The sequence below is a fragment of the Pongo pygmaeus genome, chromosome 7 (genome assembly GCF_028885625.2).
Source record: "Pongo pygmaeus isolate AG05252 chromosome 7, NHGRI_mPonPyg2-v2.0_pri, whole genome shotgun sequence".
Taxonomy (NCBI): Eukaryota; Metazoa; Chordata; class Mammalia; order Primates; family Hominidae; genus Pongo; species Pongo pygmaeus.
The window spans coordinates 25,785,726-25,793,898 of record NC_072380.2 but is presented as its reverse complement, the minus strand read 5'-3'; the positions used below and the strand labels follow the sequence as shown (position 1 = coordinate 25,793,898).

Here is an 8,173-nt window from a genome sequence, read left to right as displayed (position 1 = left end):
TGCAACTTCCGCCTCTGGAGTTCAAGCAATTCTCCTGCCTCAGCCTCTCCAGTAGCTAGGATTACAGGCTTGTGACACCATGCCCAGCTAATTTTTGTATTTTTCGTAGAGACGGGGTTTCACCATGTTGGCCAGGCTGGTCTCAAACTCCTGACTTCAAGTGATCCACTCGCCTCGACCTCCCAATTATTTCTTTTTGAGGCTGTGTTGCCTTTCCTGGTATAGGGGAAACTGTGGAGGGGACTCAGCCCAGTTCCTGGAGTCCTACATCGGGATAGGAAATGCTAAGCGGAGTCTTACTCACTGCCATGCTTTGTCTCACCATGCACCTCCCCCCTCTGAGGAAGACCTAGTGAGAAGGAGAATTACCTAGACCAAGGCAGGATTCAAGTATTTCAGAGTACCCTAGGCAAATATAACGGTCACTGCTTCCTAACCCAAGCCCTTAATAAGACTCAGTGTCTGGCATGCAACACTCACCTGAAATCATCAACTCCCTGGGAAATAAGGAAAATTGGAGGTTCTATGCAAATCCCCTCTTCCAACTTCTCACCCCCTTCTGCGACTGAAGCACACACACAGACGTGCACACACACAACGCGACTCTACACAAATTAGATTGAGACGTTTTCTGGAAAAACAATCCATGGTTCTGTTTCCATGGAAGCAGTCGCAGGTCCCCAGTGGCAGCAAATGGCAGGCAGACGGCGGTGAGGGAGCTCGCGGTGCCGCTCTGGGCCCGCTCCTCGCCGCCCAGCTGAGCAGAATGCGCGGCAGGAAAGTGGGAGGCAGCGTTGAGCTGCACCAGAAAAACTAGGCCTCCAGGGAGACAGTGAACCCCAGCTGTGCCCCCTCTTTTGGGGTAAATGTACATCTGGGCACTCTGGGCACGGCTCCAGCCAATCAGCCAGGCTTATCCTCCCACAGCTTCTCACAAAAGCCTGCTCGCTCAGAGCAGATGGCAGTGCCAAGACGGAGGCTCCACAGAGATGGAGGCCACCCATGGGGCTGGCGCTGCCAGAACGTTGCTGCTCCTTGCAAACGCCCTTTGTCCCACCCCCATCTGTAAGGCACCCTGCTTGCCTCAGCTCCTAAAGTGAGTACCCCAAATGTGGTTCGTGTCCTATGAGTGGTCCCCAAGGTGATGTGAGGTGGGGCATTCATGAATATTCTCTAAAAATTTTAAGTGACATATTTATTGTAATGTGTGCTCGAGGTAAAAAAAAAAAAAGGGAGACTGGGCATGATGGCTCATGCCTAGTCCTAGCACTTGGGGAGGCCGAGGTGAGAGGACCTCTTGAGGCCAGGAGTTCAAGACCAGTCTGGGCAACACAGGGAGACCTCATCTCTACAAAAAAAAATAATAATTTTTTAAAATGAAAATAAACACAGACTCCAATTTCATTAATAGTATTGCTTAACATAAAACTAAAGTATATGTTTAAATAAAATAAGACCATTTTGAGGCATTATGAAATAAATGATAGGATGGATATTTCACAGATACAACTAAAGAATGTGACAATTGGGTGTGAATAAATAAAGATTGGGAAACCTGTGTTAAGGAAAAGATTACAACGTCCAATGTCCTCTTTTAGAACTGCACAACCTTCCAAGCAAGAGGAAGAAATGCTTGAGGTGACAGCTACAAGATCAGGGCTCTGGAAAGGGGACCCCACAAAATTCTCCCTTGGGGCCAATATATTGGGGGTTCCCTTTGCCTCCCCTAGTTGACACCCAATGCCAATGCCCAGCACACTTTGCTGGGGCTCCCAAGAGTGGTGTCGGATAGGACACTCAGCTTGTGGGGTTCTGTTTCATACTGACCCCAAGCCTACCCTAAATCAATTTTCTGGTAAGCAAGACCAGACAATGCAGAAGGCCCACTTAGAACCACGACCTTGGAGCCAGCTCTAAGCAGCCAGCAATGTGCTCCTTTCTCCCCAGCCACATCCTGGCTGCTCTCAGCATTTAAGACTCAAATGCAACTTCTACGAAGAGGGTACCCCCACCCCACCCTGCCCAAACTGCACTTCCCGAGGTCTCATCACCCTAAAATGTAGTCACAAAAGAAGCAATAAAAGTAGACAAGAAGTAGAAGCTTCTAACTCCCTGTTCAAACCCAGGTCTATATTAGCTCCGGCTCCATAACAAAATTCAACAGACTGAGTGCTTAAACAACAAGCATTCATATTCTCACAGTTCTGGAGGCTGGAAGGCTGAGATCAGGGCACCAGCATGACTGGGTTCTGCTGAGGGCTCTTTTTCTGGCTTTCAGACGCAGCCTTCTCTCTGTCTTCCCATGGCACTAATTCTTCAAGGCCACAAATCCCTTCATGAGTGCCCCACCCTCATCACCTCAGGTAACCTAATTATCTCTTAAGGCCCCACTTCCAAATACCACCACACTGGGGACTACTGTGGTATTCCTCAAAACAGGAATTTTGAGGCCACACAATTCAGTTTATAGCAACTGCTTTAAAGCTTCAGGAGAAAAAAGTAAGAACTGGAGCATCAAGTCCCCACTGTAAGCTACAGTTGGCCCTCCATATCCATGGGTTCCACATCCAAGAATACAACTAACCTCAGAAAATAGCGGCCAGGCATGCTGGCTAATGCCTGTGATCCCAACACTTTGTGGGGCTGAGGCAGGAGGATCGCTTGAGCCCAGGAATTCAAGACTAGCTTAGGCAACATAGCAAGAATCCATCTCTACAAAAAAATAAAAATAAAAAATTAGTCAGACATGATAGCACATTCCAGTAATTCCAGCTACTAGAAAGGCTGAGGCAAAAGGACGATTTGAGCTCAGGAGTTTGAGTCTGCAGTGAGCTATGATTGCACCACTGCACTCCAGCCTAGGTGATAGAGTGAGAGAGACCCTGTTTCTTAAAAAATTTTTAAAATAAAAAATAAATAAAAAAAAATATTCGGCCGGACGTGGTGGCTCATGCCTATAATCCTAGCACTTTGGGAGGCCGAGGCAGATGGATCACCTGAGGTCAGGAGTTTGAGACCAACATGGTGAAACCCCATCTCTAGTAAAAATACAAAAATTAGCAGGGCATGGTGGTGCATGCCTGTAATTCCAGCTGCTCAGGAGGCTGAGGCGGGAGAATTGCTTGAACCTGGGAGGTGGTGGTTGCAGTGACCAGAGATTACACCACTCACTCTAGCCTGGGCGGCAGAGCGAAACCCCACCTCAAAACAAACAAACAAACAGTAAGACAATTAAAAAAAAAAAAACAATAACAACAATTTACATAGCATTCACATTGTATTAGGTATTATAAGTAATCTAGAGATGACAAGGTATACAGGAAGATGTGCGTAGATCATGTGTAAATACTACATCATTTTATACAAGGGACTTGAGCATTCTCAGCTTTGGGCATCCTGGTGGGGAGGCCTGGAACCAATCCCTCATGGATACAAAAGTAATCATACTTGTGACTGAATCTATCTAAATTCACTACAATTCTATAAGGCAAGTATCATTTTTCCCATTGTATAGAAAACCATTTTAAGACTCAAGATAGGTTAAGTGATTTGGCCAGGACTCTACCCAAATCTATGTGACTCCAAATCTTGTTCTAGTTCATCACTCAGCCACCCCCTTTTCCTGGTCTTCCTCAAACTCCACGGTGTCCTTCTGTGCCTCTTCAGGCCCCTCCCTACTTCCTCTGTGCATGTAGTCAGAAGGGGTCCCTAGAGAGCCCATCAATCTGAACCCCTGTAAAAGGCCATTTCCTCATAACACACCCTGAACATCTGTAAAAACAATTTCTCCTCAAGCTCACAACTCAACCTCATAATAAAAACTCAACATCCAATAGAGCCTTAAAAAAAAAAAAAAAAATCCTGATGGCATTTTAACTCCTAGAGGGACTTAGTGATGTTTATTTCCCAGTTATTCTGGGAAGATGCTTGTCTCTTTGGGATAGGGTTATCTATGAGGCACTGGGATTTTTCTTTTTTTACACTGGGAAGAGTTTGTTGGTGTTCAACTGTATAAACTAGATCATGCTGCTGTAACAATCTCCAAATATCAGGCATTTTAGTTTATTTCTCACTCACTCAAAGTTGGCTCCAGGTTTAGGCAACTTTCCAGGCAGCTAGCCTCCTGGTGTTAGTTGACATTCCAGCAGCTTCCATCCCTTTCTCTTCCAAAATAGCCCAGACAGTAGAAGACAAGACTGTGAAGAACTGCACATCAGCTCATGCTGCATTGTCCAAAGCAAGTCAGATGGTCATGCCTAACCCAAGGGCATGGCAATATACAACCCTCCAGGTTCCAGGAGGGAGAAGAGAACCAGAAATATGGGGGAGATGCACTGTTTATCTGCCACACTGCTGAGAGGCTGTCCTCTCATCCACAAGTGCAGGGAGAAGCCTCATTGTCTACAGGACTGCTCGTCTAAGAGTCAAGATGAGAGTCTGAGGCCCTTCTTGGCCATTTCTTAGCTATGTGGCATCATGGAAGTTGCTTGGCCTCGCTGAGGCTGCATTTGCTCATCAATGGAATGAGAAGAACGCTGATTCTGCCAACCTCACAGGGTCATTGTGGTAGAAAATTCAAAGTAGGCAATTAATGGGAGTGTTTCTCCACAAAAATGTGTTACTCTTAAGTGGTAGTTTTTCAAGTCATCTTTTCCCTCGTGTGGAAGGCAAAGAATAAAAACAACAAAATCCTAACTAGTTTCAGGCATCCTGAGTTCATATCCTCGCTCTCCCCTCTCTAATAAAGCCATCTGATCTCTGTAAGCCTCAGTTTACCCATCTATCAAATGGGTGGTGATGTTGGTCCCACCTATCCCTATATGAGACATTGAATGCAAAAGCACTGTATAAACTGTAACAATCTCTACAAATGCGGAGAATCTTTATCCGCCCTTCCTTCTTGTACCTAGAAGGGATCTCTCCCCTTCTATTCACCTTCCAGTCATTCAACTTCTCAACAAGGTCTCCCACCCTTCAAAGGACCTTTATTCAGGCTTAATCCCTCTCCCTCACACATGTGCTTAACTTTCTACAGCATCTCTTCTTCGTTGACCATCAGACTTCCTGAAAATAAGGCTACACCTATGCCTGGTCTCCATTCCTACCTTCCATTGACGCTCCAGACACTTCCTATTTAGCTTCTGCCCTATTTGTGAAGAGTGTTTTTTAAAGGTTGCAGAATCTCTCCATTAAGTTTCTGTGAGTCTTACATGTCCTTGACCTATCTGCAACATTTGACAGCAGGGACCACCATCAAGCCCCACCTAATCTGACTCATTCTACATCCTATCAGCTCTATTCAGGTCCTGCTGGTTGTCTCTATAACACGTCTCTGTCTTATTAATTCATTCACTGAAACTTTGCTTATGCCCATCTTGGACTTTCCTCACTAGCCCACTTGCATGTTTTAACGTTTCCATTTGTTACTGGCTTTACTCCTGAAACAGCTCTCATCCATCTCTTCCTCTCCATCCTCATTGCTCCTGCCCTGCCCAAGCCCCCAGTCATCTCTGGTGTGAACTTGCTCCTGTAGCTACCTGACTGGTTGTTCTTCATTCTGCTATAAAATGAGAGCATAATATTTTATCTATCTACCATCAAGGCTTATTGTAAGAAGAAAATTGATCTGTAAATTTAAAGTAGTACTGCTGGGCACCTGGTATTTATTAAATATAGTTCCTTTCCTTCTCCCTGATTAAAACACTGTCTAGTTTCCTTTCCAGGATTTGATTGGTTACCATTCACCTGTAAAAAAAAAAAAAAAAAAAAAAAAACACCTTTCAAGCTTCTCTGTTTTCTTCAAACTCTGGTCCAAATATCTCTTTCCAGCCTCATATTTAGGGACTCTCACACCACTTCCTCATGTCCCTATCTATGAGACTATGCAGTGCTCCCCAAAAATGCCGCCCACCTGTATCTAGATTGCACTCTTTCCTCCATCTGAAATTTATTTCTTCTGTTCTGTGAGGAAAAAAAAAAATCCTTTTGTCCCCTCCGCATCTCGATGTAACCATTAAATCCCGTACAAAGCTTTCTCCAACCCAAAGCTCCTACTCCCAGGAACAAATCATTCCTCATTAACTGTATTTTCCTGCACTTGATCCCAATTTCTGTGGAAATGTAGCATTGGTCCCTTCTTACTAGAGTTACTGTGTGACTTGGAGAGTGAGAATAGAGCCAGGCTACCCATAAGGAGACAATTCACTGAAATGCATCACAGGAGGCAAGGGGGCCTGGAAACAGAAGAGCAAGGTAAATGAGATAAGAAGGCCACACTGAAGAGGAGCAGGAGAAAACAGGTCGACAGCTCAGGGGTAAATGGAGTATTTTCTGCTAGAAGGCCGGGGTCACGGGGGGAACAAAATGGAAAGTGGAAAGGGATTAGTGAGAAAGGAATCTGCCAATTGTGAATGAAGTGGTATTCATCCCTGATTTCTTGTCTGCCTATTAAATAATGTCATATGTGATTTTTGCTGTTAATTAAAGATCCTCTCATAACTAGAGTTTGCCAGCCCATGCCTGCAGGGAGGGGGTTAGACTGTCCACTGCAATGTAGATCACGCTAGATGGGCTTCATGGGCTAATGCTAAGTGAAGTAAGATCCCTCCAGCCAAGGCTCCTGCGAGAGGGCAGATATGTGAGTTGAGACTGCTTTAGCCTGTAAGCTCCCATAAACAAACAGCAGCTGAAATGATAAGGGGTTTATTTCTCTCACAAAGCAATATCAGCATAGCATTCCAGGGCTGGAGTGTGCCACCGAGGAACCAAGCTCTCCCCTCTCTCTCTCTTCCAGCCTTGGAGAGGGCTGCCAAGCTCAAGCCCCACACTCACAACAGGGAGGAGGAAGAAAGAAGAAAAGAGGCCTCACTTCTGTGGTGTTTCACCGACAACAACTGCAGCCAGAACACAGTCACTCCAGACTGCTAGGGAATTTGGAAGGCGTGTTCGGATCTTTCCAGACTTTATATCAGAGAAAAGCAAATGAAGAGTAGACTGGAAGTGTAAGCTACCCTACATCACTGCCACGGCTGGCTTGAGACAAATTCTAGGATTGCCTGTCTTTCCTCTATGTTCTGCGTCCCCTGAATACAGGGGTACTGGTTTAGTAATCACAAAACAAAATAAGCAACACCAGAGACCCAGTGGTATGTATTAATGTTCAATTAAGTATTTTTTGAGTTAACATCTCCTTGAAGGAAGTTATGGGAATTAGTGCTCTATAGGTAAAATTTCATGGCCAAGATGAGTCCTGCTGAACAGAGAATGTTCCTAAAAGCCACTGAGCAAAGCTACGGTGGAATCACTATTTCAGTGGGGATTTATTTCTACCTAAGCCTACTTCTAAAGAGATTGAGATCATATTGCATGATTAAAACAATCTATGAGCCATGCCACGTAGAACGACAAGTATCAAAGAGGGGGTATATGTCGCTGCAGATTCTGGACATTAAAATAAATGGGATCATGGGAGAAGATGAAAAAAGTCAAATACATACCAAGAAGTCATGTAATAGAGCTTGATGTAGGCATTAAGATTCTTTGACAGACTGTGGCCCAACTGAAGCCAAGCTGCTGGAGTCTCCCCATTAAAAACCTCCAGAGCCATAGGAAGATACTGAACACCTAATTCTTTTTTGTGCATCTTCCCATTGGACCCTCCTCAGGGATTTAAGCAAGTATAAACAGCTACTATGCAGAAGGCATGGGAATAGGCAATTCCATGTGTCTCATCTCATCTGATTTTTGAACCAAGAGAGGGATTGGTAAAATTAATTTTAGTTCTGCAACTGGCCTGCCTGGATATTATACCAGGAACAGGCCTGGAGTAAGAATGCAAGAAAGGCTGCCTTGAAAGAACACAACAAAATATTATCTTGTGATTATGATAATTTTATAAAGTACTTAACTTTATAAAGTATTCACTCACACTGTCATATTTGTCATTCAAAATAAGTATTGAGCAGTTTTCTGGTGATTGATGAAAAAGAAAGGAAAAAGTTAATTCCTACCAATAATGAGCTCAGAGATGAAAGAAAGAAAGGAAAGAGGGAGAGAGAGAGAGAAGGAAAGGAAAGGAGAGAAAGAAAAGAAAAGAGGGGAGAGGGGAGACGAGATGGGAGACGAGAGGGGAGACGAGAGGGGAGACGAGAGGGGAGACGAGGGGAGATGAGGG

At 44.6% G+C, this 8,173-nt stretch overlaps 1 long non-coding RNA gene across 1 annotated transcript; it reads left to right on the top strand.

Moving 5' to 3' along the window:
* Nucleotides 1–668: 668 nt before the first annotated feature.
* Nucleotides 669–7,918, top strand: LOC134740101 (uncharacterized). The gene is made up of 2 exons (XR_010127336.1): nt 669–1,096; nt 6,794–7,918. It is a non-coding gene; the product is annotated as an uncharacterized LOC134740101 (long non-coding RNA).
* The last annotated feature ends 255 nt before the right edge of the window (nt 7,919–8,173 follow it).